We start from the raw sequence: 14,698 nt of genomic DNA, 5'->3' as shown, positions 1-14,698 counted from the left end.
TCTCCCTCTGGCTCCCCCCCTCTCTCTCATGAATAGAGAAATAAAATCTTTAAAAAAAAAAAGTACATTTAAATATAACCAAGGTGGCAAAGAACTACCTGAAAAAAATTTTAGATATTCCAAACCAATGAATACATTAAAGAGTTCAAAATTTCTTAATCATTATCTTCTATAATATTAAAATCTTGATTTTCAGATTAGAGGTAAAACTAGAGCAAAGAAGTTTTAACCAATGCTTTAAAAAGCACTCTTAAGAGGAACCTAGGTGGCTCAGTCCCTCAAGCGTCTGACTTGATTTCAGCTCAGGTCAGGATCTCAGGTTTGTCAGACAGCCCAAGAGGCTTCCTGCTGGACATGGAGCCTGCCTAAGATTCTCCCTCTCCCTCTGCACCACCCCCTCCTAAATAAGAAGCACTCTTAAAAATCTATGAAATGTCAAAGATTCAACTGACAGAAATCCCATTTAATGTTATACAATGCACTGAGTAAATTTTATGCTAACTTCATACATACATATTTCAAATTTTTCTTTTTGCCTAAACAAAAAAATTAAGTGCAGAAAAGTCAGCCTGTTCTATTTGAACTCTGCACAGATAAGAAATATAAAAACAATGTAGGGACACCTGGGTGGCTCAGTCGGTTAAGCATCTGCCTTCGGCTCAAGTCATGATCCCAGGGTCCTGGGATCGAGTCCCACATCGGGCTCCTTGCTTGGCAGAGAGCCTGCTTCTCCCTCTACCTGCTCTGCCTGCTGCTCCCCCTGCTTGTGCTCTCTCTCTCTGACAAAAAAAATTTAAAAAAAATCTTTTAAAAAATAAAAAAGATGTCAACTTTAAAAAAAAATGTAAAAATGTGTATTAAGACAGGAAAAAGAACTCAGACTTATGATTTGTGTAAGGTCTTTTTTAAAAAACCCCTCCAAACTATTCCATAAGTTGATGAAAATGCATAAAACCAAAAACCTAACTTATGACCAAAACAATCTCTACTTCTTGAACTATATACTGCTACTAGTATAGAAACAAGAAATTGAGTTCTTACTCCATAATCTGTAAGCAAAGAGTCTACTATAAGCATGCCTACACTTCTGGGATCTATATAGGATCTTACAATAAGAGGACAGTCAATTCAGTATATTCAGCTACTTCAGACACACAAACAACACTCAAAAGTCAAAGGCTTTGGGGCGCCTGGGTGGCTCAGTTGGTTAAGCGACTGCCTTCGGCTCAGGTCATGATCCTGGAGTCCCAGGATCGAGTCCCACATCGGGCTCTCTGCTCAGCACTGAGTCTGCTTCTCCCTCTGACCCTCTTCCCTCTCGTGCTCTCTATCTCTCATTCTCTCTCTCTCTCTCTCTCTCTCAAATAAATAAATAAATAAATAAAGTCAAAGGCTTTAACCAACTGCAAAAATCCAACGTATTTCAGGAAGGGTTAGGTTACTCATGAAGAGATAAATCTATTCCCAGCAAGATACTAAAAATTCCTTGTATTTGGCTCTCTAAAAGCTTTAAGGAAGACCACAGTTTTGGTACTTATAGCTTAAAATTTTAAAAATCTCGGTTCAGCTTTTCAGTATCAAGCATTTATCTATGTAACTATAATAATGAGCCAAGGAAGTAAGTTTACTAGTGGATGGTAAATAACTGACATTCCAAAAAAATCCCATCAGAACACACACACACACACACACACACACACACACACACACACGCTTTGAGAGAGAATGCTGTTTTCAGATAAATAATGTGGCAAGTGCCATAAATTGTTACAATTTCAGAGTCCCTATTCTAAATGTCTTTTCACCAATGACCTCTTTGGGAAATGTTTAACTACTAAAGCCATGACCTCATACAACTTACAAAATACACTATTTAGTTTACTAGGTAGTTACCTAATTCAATGATTCATGTACTGCTCCCTGCCCCCCCAACTTCCCCCTCCAAAAAAGCGCCCAATCAAAATAACTACTTTAAAAACACAAAATACGGGGCGCCTGGGTGGCTCAGTCGTTAAGCTTCTGCCTTCGGCTCAGGTCATGATCCCAGGGTCCTGGGATCGAGCCCCACATCAGGCTCCCTGCTCCGTGGGAAGCCTGCTTCTCCCTCTCCCACTCTCCCTGCTTGTGTTCCCTCTCTCGCTATGTCTTTCTCTGTCAAATAAATAAAATCTTTTAAAAAATAAACAAACACAAAATATTCATACGCTGGTCAACCTATTCTGAATGTTTCCAAAGTTGCAAAAAATAACGGTAACCTTTCATATCACAAATGCATTATGGTATGGTAGGCACCAAGATGTTAGTTTGTTCCTTAATATAATCATTCACTACAAAAAATAAAAACTCACTACAAAAATATGGTTTAAGTTAAATTAAGTTTCTGAAACACAATTTTAAGAGAATGAGTTCATTCGAGTGTCGGTATTTACCAATATACAATGGGCCCAGAAATTCAAAAAATCTTAAGAAAAACAGAATCTGGGGGGCACCTGGGTGGCTCAGACTTAGTTAAGCGTCTGCCTTCGGCTCAGGTCATGATCCCAGTTCTGGTATCGAGCCCCGCGTCAGGGCTCCCTTTCCCTCTGCCCCTCCCCCTGCTGTGTGCGCTGTCAATTAAATTAATTAAAAATATTTTTTTAAAAAAAGAAAAACAGAATGTGTATATAATCAGAAAACATGACAGCAAATGGCGGCAAAAACAGTAAAACAGCCAAACACCCAATTCTTAATCATTTGGTTGATTTTCATAATTAAGTGATACATGCTATTAGTAAGCACTTACTTTAGACCAGACAACATCCTGAGCATTTTATAATCACCACAATCCTGTAAAGTAAATCTCAAAATACTACCTGAAATACGTTAGGTTTTAAGGCACAGAACTGCATTTGCGTAAGATATTAAGCCCCATCCTTTCTCGTCCCAGATAGCACTAGTTAATACTAACTCCAGGAACATTTTCTATTCCTAGGAATGGTCCCTTAACTACAACTTGAGATAATCAAGCTCTCAGGTCCCAGTAGTTGCACAGAAGAATTTGAAGAACTAACTTTTATGGCAGAAACAGACAGTAATCAAACAGCCACTCTACCCTAGAATAAGTATGGCAAAGCACCCAGGGCACTGAATTTCCTCAAGTCCTAAGCATGTGTTTTTTGTTAGGTGAACTCAACCCACTCTACGCACACAACCACTGGAAACATAACCATATGGAAGCAAGAAGCACCCGCACTGATCCCATATCCTTGTAAGCGAAAAGGCCTCCTGCTAGTTCCTATGAGTCCCCGGGAAGAGCAGTCGCCGTCGACTATCAAGGGCCCAAAATCACCGCTTTTTAACTGCAGAGGCTAGCTGGCCGACAACCACGTGAAAAAATGCCGCAAGGAAAGCTCTTCCGGAGAAGAGGAGTCCCGACAGATCACGTGCCGTCGGCCGGAACCTGCCGAACGCTCGGCGGGATCCAGTCGCATTCTGTTACCGTGGAGACTACAGACCTAGCCACCCGGCCCTCTCGGGCCAGCCCCCTTCCCAGCAATCGTCACGCCGCCTCCAGGCACTTTCCCTGCAGCCTAGCCGCGGCGTCGTGCCCAAAAAGGAGGAGAGCAGGCAGTATTTGCCAGCGATTACGCCGCAGAAGCCTGAGAACCTTCACATCACCCACCGGGGGCGCGCGGGTGGGCTCGAGAGTTCTCTTGATCCACGTGTCTGCTCCAGCGACGCGAACCCTGAGGGTGGTCTTCTCTGAGAGAAAGCTGTACTTTGGTCACTCACGTTGTTCTGCCATCAGTCACCCCTCTTTTAAGACCTCTTTCACCCCTCCCGGTTTGCACCCTCCCCAGGAGGAGGCATCCCCAGGGTTCCAAAAGCAAAGCAAAAATCTTCACAAGAAGACATTACCACTTTCCACTCTCAACCCAGTTTGAAACGATCTCTTAACTTCTCCATACTCTTCGCACATAGATCCCTCAACTCTGGTTACTGGTGTTCGAATAAATTTAGTTATATCCCAGACGCACCTACCACTGAGGTCAGAGACCTACTTGACAATTTAACAGACGAGGGAAACCTCATAAACAGAGAACTAGCCAAAGGCTGCCCACAGAGGAAAACAGAAAATAACACCTGCTCTTCCCACCTGTTTTCCCCGCCCTCATTTCTGCACTTACTAGCCACCGGTCCTTTGTTTACCAAGTTCCCACTCCTGTACGGCTCACTTCCTCGCCCCCCTTTATTAAACTCACACACGGTCCTGCCTCAAACAACTTGCCCGGAAATTACATGCTAAAAGAGACGTTTACACAGGTGTCAAAACGCTACACACAGCTCCTTAAAAAGCGACGTCAGCACCGTTTCCCTCAGAGTTTTGGAACCCCGAGACCTGAGCTCTAAAATGCAAAGCGCACAAGCACAGCTCTCGACCTAAAGCCCCGGGCCGTGCTGAAAGTCATCACGCGGATCGTACCATGCGGTGCGGCACCCCACGCACGCGAGGGCAGGGCCGCGCCAAGGGCGCTTCTCACCCCGCCCGCCTCGTGGCTTCTCCCTCTGGCGTCGATGTTCCCAGTTAGTTCGCTGCGCGACGCGGAAGTGAGGCCGGGGACGCGCGCGAGGTGACATGCGCAGCCTCGCTCAGGGGGCCACAGGCGCGCGCCAAAGGCAGCCCCGCGCAAGGCCCGGCCTGGCCGGGGCGTGCGAAGATCGCACAGCAGAACGCTTCTCACGCTGTTCAAATCCACAAGCACTTCAAACTCTCAAAAACCTCTAATCGGGCCAGTACTAAAGCGACGCCCTCCACCCAGGCCCGAGAGTTACCGTGCGGGGCGTGGTCGGCCTCACCCGGAGTCCTTCACATCCCGCTGGGGGCGGGTTATTCTGTTCGGTTCGCACACCGTGTGTCCGCTCCAGCTGAAGAGCCTGCGCGCGCACCGGACGTCCACGTCACCGCGCACGCGCTCCTACCCGCTCAGAGTCCGCCGCGCAAGCGCAAAAGGAGGCGCGAGCAGCACCTCCCTCGCCCCTCCCCCAACATCAGGAGGCCAAACGGCCCGGGAGCAGCGACAAGACCCTTGGGACCCGCCCCTGGAGCTCAAGCCGCTGCTTTTCCGGGTCCAAGAAACCGATAAAAGCCTAATGAAGCTTCCAGAATCAAGAACGGCGAGGGAGGAAGAAGGCACCCCAATTCCCTCAGCCTCTCACACGAAGGCTTCGTGAAAACTGTGAAACCTTTGCCCGAAGGCTTTCTCAACTGTGCCCTGCACCGTTCCCCTCAGGCTTCTCAGCGGCCCCGCCCCTGCCGCACCCAGTCCCACCCACATCTGGCTCCACAGCCCCGGGGGCTTCACCAGCTCGTCAAATGAATCCGAGATCTTCTCCCCAAGGTGATGTAGGTTTGGATAGCGCCAGACCGTCGGGAAACCTTGAAGAAAAGACTTTGAGAGACGGGTGCTCGAGTCTGCAACATCCACGATCGAAGAACACTAGGAAAGTAGGAAGGAGACCGAAAACTCCACTACCAAGTAGGGAGGGTAGAAGAGTTGCCACTAATTTGCCTGACAAAGATGAAAGATGTCCTAATAAGACAGTAAACCGTGGAAACAAGAATTTTTTGCACGACGGAGTATTATCTAAGCTTTAATACCTTGATCCTGTGTTTTGAATTTTTGTTTGTTCAAGATATTTAACCTATGAAGTGCAAAGAAAAAATTGCTGAATATTATGTCAGGCAGTTGCTGAACAAGTTAACGAACAGTATTTCTCCCAAACATCAAAAATTATTATTCTTCCCTACCCCTTACCAGTTGCTCCTTCTTCTGAGCTGCTAACACTCAAGTAGTAAAAAGGGAGAGTTGTTTAAAATGAGAAAGAAGAGGCAAAATAGAAAGAGCAGAAATTGTGGTCCATGTTTCCAAAGTGTATTCTTTCACTCTTAAAAGAATTAGCAAGTACTGAGAAGTATTAATTGCTAGGTGACCTAATACAAAACACTATGAAGAAGGAGAATGAGGGGGTTGAAAGAAAGGAGCCAAGAGGAAGAGGCTTATCCAACAGAATTGACCAGAGCTGGATGGGATATTAGGAAGAAGGGTCTCGTTTCCCTCCGTTCTGCTCTTCCTCTGCCACACCACGGGAAGAAACTTCTGGAATTAGTATGGACTGGAAAATGTTAGGCTAAAGATTAGACTTCTGAAGTTGCTCTGAAACCCCCAAGCAGGCACTGTCAACAAGAGCATCACAAGTGCAACAAATGAATAATACCCAAAATCCTAGGCAAAACTGACAAAACACCAGTTGTTTTTTTTTTTAAGATTTTATTTATTTTCGAAAGAGAGAGACAGTGACAGAGCACAAGCAGGGAGGAGAGGGAGAAGCAGGCTCCCACTGAGCAGGGAACCCAATGTGGGACTCGATCCCAGGACCCTGGGATCATGACCTGAGCCAAAGGCAGATGCCCAACTGACTGAGCCACCCAGGTGCCCCAAAACACCAGTTTAACACCTTCTTCCTCTTCCCTGACCCCAAAAACCTCTTTTCCTGCCTTGTCAAAATCTCCCACCTCTTCCAAGAATGCTTTCTTCTCAAGGGTCTAAGGTTTCCTCATACAAAAATAAAAACAGAAATGTGTTGACCTAGCATTAAAGCATCATTCTAAGAGTAAATGACTGATGACTGGTTAACAACCATACTGAGTGGTAGCTGCATCCCAAACGAGACAAGTTAACATAAAATCTCTCATTGGAGAATCTCAGAGGACACCTTGGAGGACAGGGAGAGTGGAGATTTTCTTTTGCTACTCTTCCCCTACACCAAGCAAACATGAAATGCCAGATCTTTTAGAACCACCACCAGGGGCACCTGGGTGGCACAGTTGGTTAAGTGTGGGACTCTTGATTTCCACTCAAGTCATGATCTCAGGATGGTGAGTTCGAGCCCCAAATCTGGCTCTGTGTTCAACACAGAGTCTGCTTGAGATTCTCTCTCTCCCTCCCTTGGCCCCTCCCCCATCTTGCTTTCTCTAAAATAGTTTAAAAATAAATAAAAGGCATCCTTATATAACCCAAGTTTTTAAAACGCCAAGCTAACTGCTAAAGCTGACACTCCTGCATTTCACCTAGCTATTAGAATTCTCTCATTTCAGAGGCGCCTCGGTGGCTCAGTCCGTTAGGTATCCGACTCCTGGTTTCAGCTCAGGTCATGATCTCCGGGTCCTGGGATGGAGCCCAAGTAGGGCTCTGGTTCAGCGTGGAGTCGCTTGGAGATTATCTCCCTCTCCCTCTGCTCCTCCCCCTGCTCATGCGTACATGCGCTCTCACTCTCTTAATCTTAAAAAAAAAGAAAAAGAAAAAAATTCTCTCGTTGCAGTTAGCATAGCTAACCCCTGCTCATCAGCCTAACATAAAAATCTTTCCCTTGGTTTCCCTTGTTTGAGCTTTCAAAGATATTTTACTAAATTTAAGAAAGGTGAGGGGTGCCTGGGTGGTTCAGTCGTTAAGCGTCTGCCTTCAGCTCAGGTCATGAACCCGGGGTCCTGGGATCAAGCCCTGCATCAGACTCCCTGCTCAGCAGGAAACCTGCTTGTCCCTCTCCCCTACTTGTGTTCCCTCTCTTGCTGTGTCTGTCAAATAAATAAATAAAAATCTTAAAAAAAAAAAGAGAGGGCGCCTGGGTGGCTCAGTCGTTAAGCGTCCGCCTTCGGCTCAGGTCATGATCCCAGGGTCCTGGGATCGAGCCCCGCATCGGGCTCCCTGCTCCGCGGGAAGCCTGCTTCTCCCTCTCCCACTCCCCCTGCTTGTGTTCCCGCTCTCGCTGTCTCTGTCAAATAAATAAATAAAATCTTTAAAAAAAAATTAAATTAAATTAAAAAATAAAAAAATAAAAAAAAGAGAGGTAGGGATAGAGAATGCATGAAATATAAACACAATTTTGATCCAAGACTGCTCTATAAACACATAGTCCCTATTCCACCTACATGCACACTTTTTCCTATTCAATATTTGAATGCCTTGTATGTGCTGAGGATAGGGCAAAGACTGGCACTTCTTTCACTGTTCAGATGTCTACACTAGAATTCTGAAAGTTGGCACAACTTAACAGAATCCACCAACAAAACAAACTATATTCCTTATCCAATCTACTCAGATCCCACCTACTCAGTTCCAATATCTACAGTAGTGACATACCTCTCTCAAGTGATTAAAATCTTTGGTCTTCATCATCTTAAATCTTTAGACAAAGCCATCACCACACACCCCCCAAAATCCCCGGGCTTATGGCCTTATTTACAGTATTCTTAAGTCAACACAATAAAAACCATTCTTAGAATAAGAGCTACATACAGACTAGGTTACAAAACAGGCTTTTTACCAAAAAAAAAACAAAAAACCAACTCCTTCACTATAGTGCAATAAACTTGTGTGCTAGGCAGTTGGAAAAAAAGAGGGAATCATACTATCTTATACACAACTGCATTCTTGCCTACCATTTAGTACTGCAACTAAAACCAACCCCTATCTAGGGGCAAAGTATGACTAGCTCCAATATGTAAAACATGAACTAAGGTAAGGAATTAAAAGTGGCAAAAAGTCCTACCTTCATGAAGCCAAAAATCTACTCAAAGAGGAGCTCTAAAAGTTTCTTAACCAGCATAGTAATATGATTAAAAGCATGTTTTAAAATGTTGAGAGGTGAAGATGGAAAAAGAGGACGTAAATGTGACAGAATGTTATCAATGTTCATTAAGAAATATCATTCCCTCTTGCTGCCTCCTATCTCAAGCCCACATAATCATGTTCCTTACCCTTTGCTAAGATCTTCCCAGAGGGCTCAAACCTAACTGCTATTCACCCACCCTTCATGCGTAAGCTTATGTCACTTCCTCAAGAAACATTTTTTAACCCCCAAGGATCAGATGAGGTCTCCTCATAATATGCTCTCATAGTGCCCTGTATTTCTTTATAGCACCTACCACAACTCTGTATTTGTTTTAAGATTTTATTTATTTATTTGAGAAAGAGTGAGAGGAAAAAAAAAAAAGAAAAAAAGAAAGAGTGAGAGAGAGAATCAGTGGGGGGAGGGGGAGAGAGAGAGAGAGAGAGAAGCAGGCTCCCCATTGAGCAGGGAGCCTGATGTGGGGCTGGATCCCCAGACCCCAGGATCATGACCTGAGCCAAAGGCAGCTGCTTAACTGACTGAGCCATTCAGACGCCCCCACAACTCTATTTGTAAAACTATGTATTAATGTCTTGCCCACTAGACTGTTAGCTCCACTCTATTCCAGTGCCTACCACATGTCTGGAACAGAGCAAATACATACTATCTGTTGAATAACTGATTATGAAACCATAGGTCCCAGTTTTCCAGGCAAGTCCAAATATCAAATACTGATTTACTGTCAACAATTAGGGATTTGGAAAACAGGATCATTATACATTTAACCACACTCATGTTTCAAATGCAAATAAGCATTCTGCTTTGACCAATGTTTGCCAAAGAGGTGCAGTTTTAATTAGAAAAAACTAGTACCACTGACTCTCATCACAAATTACTTCTCCTTAGAGAAATGGATACATATTATTGACAGATACTTGAAGAGAGAAGAATATTTTCCTAGGAGGGTCGCCTGGGTGGCTCAGTCGTTTGGCGTCTGCCTTCAGCTCGGGTCATGATCTCGGGGTCCTGGGATCAAGCCCCACACCGGGCTCCCTGCTCCACGGGAGGCCTGCTTCTCCCTCTCCCACTCCCCCTGCTCTCGCTGTCTCTCTCTCTCTCTATCAATTAAGTAAATAAAATCTTTAAAAAAAAAATATTTTCCTAGGAAAGTCTAATTACTTATTGACTGCTTTTTGCCTGAATGACTTTCAACTGAATATTACTTAGCAGATCAACAAAGGCAAACAGATTCTTTGCATTGTAAGAAATATTATGATTCAAGGCGCCTGGGTGGCTCAGATGGTTCAGCGTCTGCCTTCGGCTCAGGTCCTGATCCCAGGGTCCTGGGATCAAGTCCCGCATCGGGCTCCCTGCTTGGCGGGAAGCCTGCTTCTCCCTCTGCCTCTCTCTCTCTCTCTCTCCCCGCCCCCGTCTCTCATGAATAAATAAAATCTTTAAAAAAAAAAAAAAAGAAAGAAACATTTAAAAAAAAAAGAAATATTATGATTCTATAATTTACCATCTGGTAATAAAAGCAACAAGTTGTAATGAAGACTGCCATCTGCATATACTCATCTACAAGAAAAAAATCAGTAAATATCTTCAGAATTAAAGGATACCTTAGTAACGGTTTGTTTTGTTTGTTTTACTAAGACCTCAAAAAAAATGTCAGAAATCAGTAACATAAATGAAGTTTTAAAAGCTAGTTTCAGATGAATTACAAAATTAAAAAAAACAGGTCTAGGGGCGCCTGGGTGGCTCAGTTGGTTAAGCGACTGCCTTCGGCTCAGGTCATGATCCTGGAGTCCCGGGATCGAGTCCCACATCGGGCTCCCTGCTCGGCAGGGAGTCTGCTTCTCCCTCTGACCCTCTTCCCTCTCGTGCTAATTCTCATTCTCTCTCTCTCAAATAAATAAATAAAATCTTAAAAAAATTTTCAAAAAAAGAAAAGAACAGGTCTAAAAGAAACATAAACAATGAAAGTTGTCAATGTACTACTGAGTCCTTAAAAGAAACACCTTATCTGGAAAAGCATAAAAGAAAAAACAGGAAGAAATTTACCTAACTGGGACACCTGGGTGGCTTAGTCTGTTAAGCATCTGCCTTCAGCTCAGGTCATGATCCCAGGGTCCCGGGATCGAGTCCCACATCAGGCTCCTTGCTCAGCGAGGAGCCTGCTTCTCCCTCTGCCTGCCACTCCCGCTGCTTGTGCTCTCTCTCTCTCTAATAAATAAATAAAATCTTTAAAAAAAGAAATTTACCTAACTAAGCCTAGAGCTGCACAGAGATTTAAAACACAGGTGAGAACGTATAAAAAGAAAGTAGAACTACTGGCCAAAGAGGAGGACTGGGAGACATTCAAGTAACCTTCAAGGCTAGAATCAGGCAAAAATCAAGAAGCCTCTAACAGAAAAATACACGGAGAAATTGTCCACAAATGCATATGAAAGAAGTCATGCTTACTTTAGATGAAGTACCACAATGCTTCATGAAAATGAGTGACAGTCAACACAGCAGTTCCTAAACTACTAGACATTACAGATCAGTAAAATTTAGTTGACCATCATAAGGCAGGTTTCTGAAAACAAGATGATAGCTTTGCACTGTAGCAAAATCTTAGAAACTTGATAAGGCTATGTGAGAACAATGTAGTGAAACCGAGAACCAAAGAAAAGAAAACAAAACAAAGTTTTATATTACAAAGTATGCCACCTACTATTACCATTCTTTCTTAAAATGACGGATATCTTAGGGGCTCCTGGGTGGCTCAATCAGTTAAGCATCCAACTCTTAATTTTGGCTCAGGTCATAATCTCAGGGTCCTGGGATCAAGCCCCATGTCAGGCCCCTCTGCTTGTCACTCTCTCCCTCTGCCCCCCCCACCCTGCTCGCTCGCGCTCTCTCTCTCTCAAATAAATAAATCTTTTAACAATAATAATGGATATTTTAAGACCAAAAATCTAGGGAGAACACATCTCATAACGAGTAATAGTCTTTTATTTTGAATACATTTAGATAGATGAAAAATTCACTACATTGTCCTTATTTCATGATATACTATTGAAAACGTGGCAGCAGCGGGGTACCTGGGTGGCTCAGTGGTTAATCATCTGCCTTTGGCTCAGGTCATGATCCCAGGGTCCTGGGATCAAGCCCCGCATTGGGCTCCCTGCTCAGTGGGAAGCCTGCTTCTCCCTCTCCCTCTGCCACTCCCCCTGCTTGTGCGTGCTCTCTCTGTCAAATAAATAAAATCTTTACGAAAAGAAAACAGAACAAAACTTTGCAGCAGGTATTTAGAAATAACGGCTAGCCATATATATAGCAAGGCTCCCTAGATAGCTAAGACTTGGTTTCTGAAAAAAAAAATAACACACAAAAGGCAGTGTATAAGTCACCTTGCCAAGAAATCAAGAGTCAGCCTCTCCTCATCAATAACAATACAGGAGAAAAGATGTTAGCCAGGAGATACCCCAAACTAGACTACAGAAGATACTCCAGTCCCGTCTAAGGAAGAGCCACATGATTAGCAAGCTACTTCAAGTATGTGCTGGGGAGAGAGGGGGAAGGCAGGTTTCTGAAAACAAGATGATAGCTTTTGCATTGTAGCAAAATCTTAGAAACCTGATTGGGCTATGTGAGAACAATGTAGTGAAACCAAGAACCAAGGTCAGAATGAGTTAATCTCCCAACTAATCACTGCATACTTAAAAACTGTGGGACACATGGTAGCTCATTGTGGCAAAAGAAGAGGCAGGTCAAGCTACACTTAGATTAAGCTAGGCTTCAGGCATATCAGACATAAGGGAAAAATGGGGTGGGGGGGACAGCACTCTTTAATCTGAAAATTAACCTATGGGATTTTAAATATGATTTAAAAAGAAACAACATAAAAGGATCTTAAGGGCGCCTGGGTGGCTCAGTTGGTTAAGCGACTGCCTTCGGCTCAGGTCATGATCCTGGAGTCCCGGGATCGAGTCCCGCATCGGGCTCCCTGCTCAGCAGAGAGTCTGCTTCTCCCTCTGACCCTCTCCCCTCTCGTGCTCTCTATCTCTCATTCTCTCTCTCTCAAATAAATAAATAAAATCTTTAAAAAAAAAAAAAAAAAAAAGGATCTTAAAACCTTTACCTTGACTAAAAATGTTAACCATGATCTAACCACTGGAGGGCAGGGAACACCTGTTAAAGGAGAGGAGAAAGCTGTACTGAAATAGAAAATATAAAGATTACTCAAGCAACCTGAATGCAGTGCATTATCCAAATTACCTATATAGAGACTATAAATTGTAGAGATCATACAGGGACAGTATTTTTCATCCCAAGACTAGTTCCACCCAACATTCTCTGAGTTATCTAAACACAAATAAAATAAATAAGGATACAATCAGTTCAATAAGTCTTTGTTAAGCACCAACTAGGCAATGAACCAGGGTTAAGGAATGGATAAAATTAAGTCCCTTTATGAAGTTCAAGTTCTAAGTAAAGAGACCGGATGATCACATTGCAATACTGTTGGTGGCAGTTTGGAAAAAGCCTTCTAGGAACACTGTAGAACACATACAACTTAGGTAATCTAGGAAGGTTACAAAAGAAGAGTGGACTTTTGAGCCGGGTCATGAAGGAGAAATAAAATTAACAAAGAGAGAAAAGGAGGCATTGCAGGTAGCATCTACATAGTCACTAAACAAAGAACTATAATAAATTATCCAGAATTTGGAGATAGGGCTGCCTTTAGAGAACAATGAAGTACAAGTCAATGCAACAGGTAAGACTAGTACCATGCAGAAGTAACCTACCCTGTGAAATGGAATCAGACACTTAGGTAATATTTATCCAATCTACAACTCCATGATGCTCATGATATATATACATTCACTCATTTATTTTTTTATTCAAGTATAATTAACACACTATATTAATGCTATATTAGTTTCAGGTGTACAATATAATGACTCAACAATTCTATACATTTCTCAGTGCTCATCAATACAAATATACTCTTAATCTCCTTTATCTATTTCACCCATCCCCCCTTCTGGCAACCACCAGTCTGTTCTCTGTATTAAGAGTCCATTTTTGTCTCTTTTTTTCCTGCTTGTTTTGTTCTTAAATTCCAGGTATGAGTGAAATCATATGGCATTTGTCTTTCTCTGACACTTATTTCACTCAGCATTATACCCTCTGGGTCCACCCATGTTATTGTAAATTACAAGATTTCATTCTTTTTTTATAGCTGACTAATATGCCATGGTGTGTCTTTGTGTATATGGGTTGTGTGTGTTTTGGATACACATATATACACCACATCTTCTTTATCCATTCATCTACTGATGGGCACTTAATCTCTACTCTGTACTGTCAAATATTTACCAGGGTAAAGAAAAGGAAAGCTATAGAAGCACAATGGAAGGAGGAACTGTCACTGAAGTATCAAATAAGGCTTGGTGTTAAATAAAGGATGTCTAGAAGTTGACAAAGCAAAGAAGGCATTCTAAACAGAACAATTTATACAAAGTCACACTATATAAAAGAAGAAAGTATTCCTTAATTCCTCAAGTCAAACATTTACTGAGCATTCACCACATAGAGATTTTGGAACACAAAGACAAGACATTCCCACTCTCGAGAGCTTGCAATCAATTATCAACCAATTATCATATAACCAATAATCAATAAAGAAGCAAAAACTAAGGAATCCTATTAGTAAGGATGGGCTCTCTGCCCAGGGTACAATGGAAGCACAAGCAAAGGGCAGCTAAATCAGACTAAGGAAGTCCAAAAAGAATTCTCAGAGACAATGAAGAATGAGTAGAAATTACTAAGTATCAAAGAGCAGAGGCAGGATGGGTATAAAAGAAAAGCATTTCAAAGAGAAAGCAACCTATGTAAAGACAAAGGAACAAGAGAGGGAACACATTCAGGGAGCACAATTACTGTAATATGGCTACAATTAAAAATGCCCATGATCTGTGGAGGAACAAAGCTATAGGACTAAAAAAGGCAAAGGGAACCGTATTATACAATACAGCTAGCAATCAAGAGTTGGGAATTCATC

General features: G+C 42.9%; 1 protein-coding gene across 25 annotated transcripts in view; it reads right to left on the bottom strand.

The window, feature by feature from the left end:
* The window catches only part of MGA (MAX dimerization protein MGA), a 162,626-nt gene that overhangs the window by 96,207 nt on the left and 51,721 nt on the right, over positions 1–14,698 (bottom strand). For 20 of the 25 annotated variants that reach the window (XM_073876835.1, XM_025883581.2, XM_073876844.1 and 17 more), the window contains exon 1: positions 4,813–4,921. The exons of 2 other annotated variants lie outside the window; for them this stretch is intronic. The gene's annotated coding sequence lies outside the window, so the exon portion shown is untranslated. Of the gene's footprint in view, positions 1–4,166; positions 4,185–4,462; positions 4,774–4,812; positions 4,922–14,698 lie in introns of those variants that run through there. 3 more of the 25 variants (XM_073876838.1, XM_073876836.1, XM_073876840.1) reach the window with 3 other exon arrangements.

This window comes from Callorhinus ursinus, unplaced genomic scaffold, assembly GCF_003265705.2.
Source record: "Callorhinus ursinus isolate GAN/ISIS: 27379988/994484 unplaced genomic scaffold, GSC_fseal_2.0 scaffold25, whole genome shotgun sequence".
In the NCBI taxonomy this organism is placed as follows: domain Eukaryota; kingdom Metazoa; phylum Chordata; class Mammalia; order Carnivora; family Otariidae; genus Callorhinus; species Callorhinus ursinus.
This window is presented reverse-complemented; position numbering and strand designations above follow the sequence as displayed.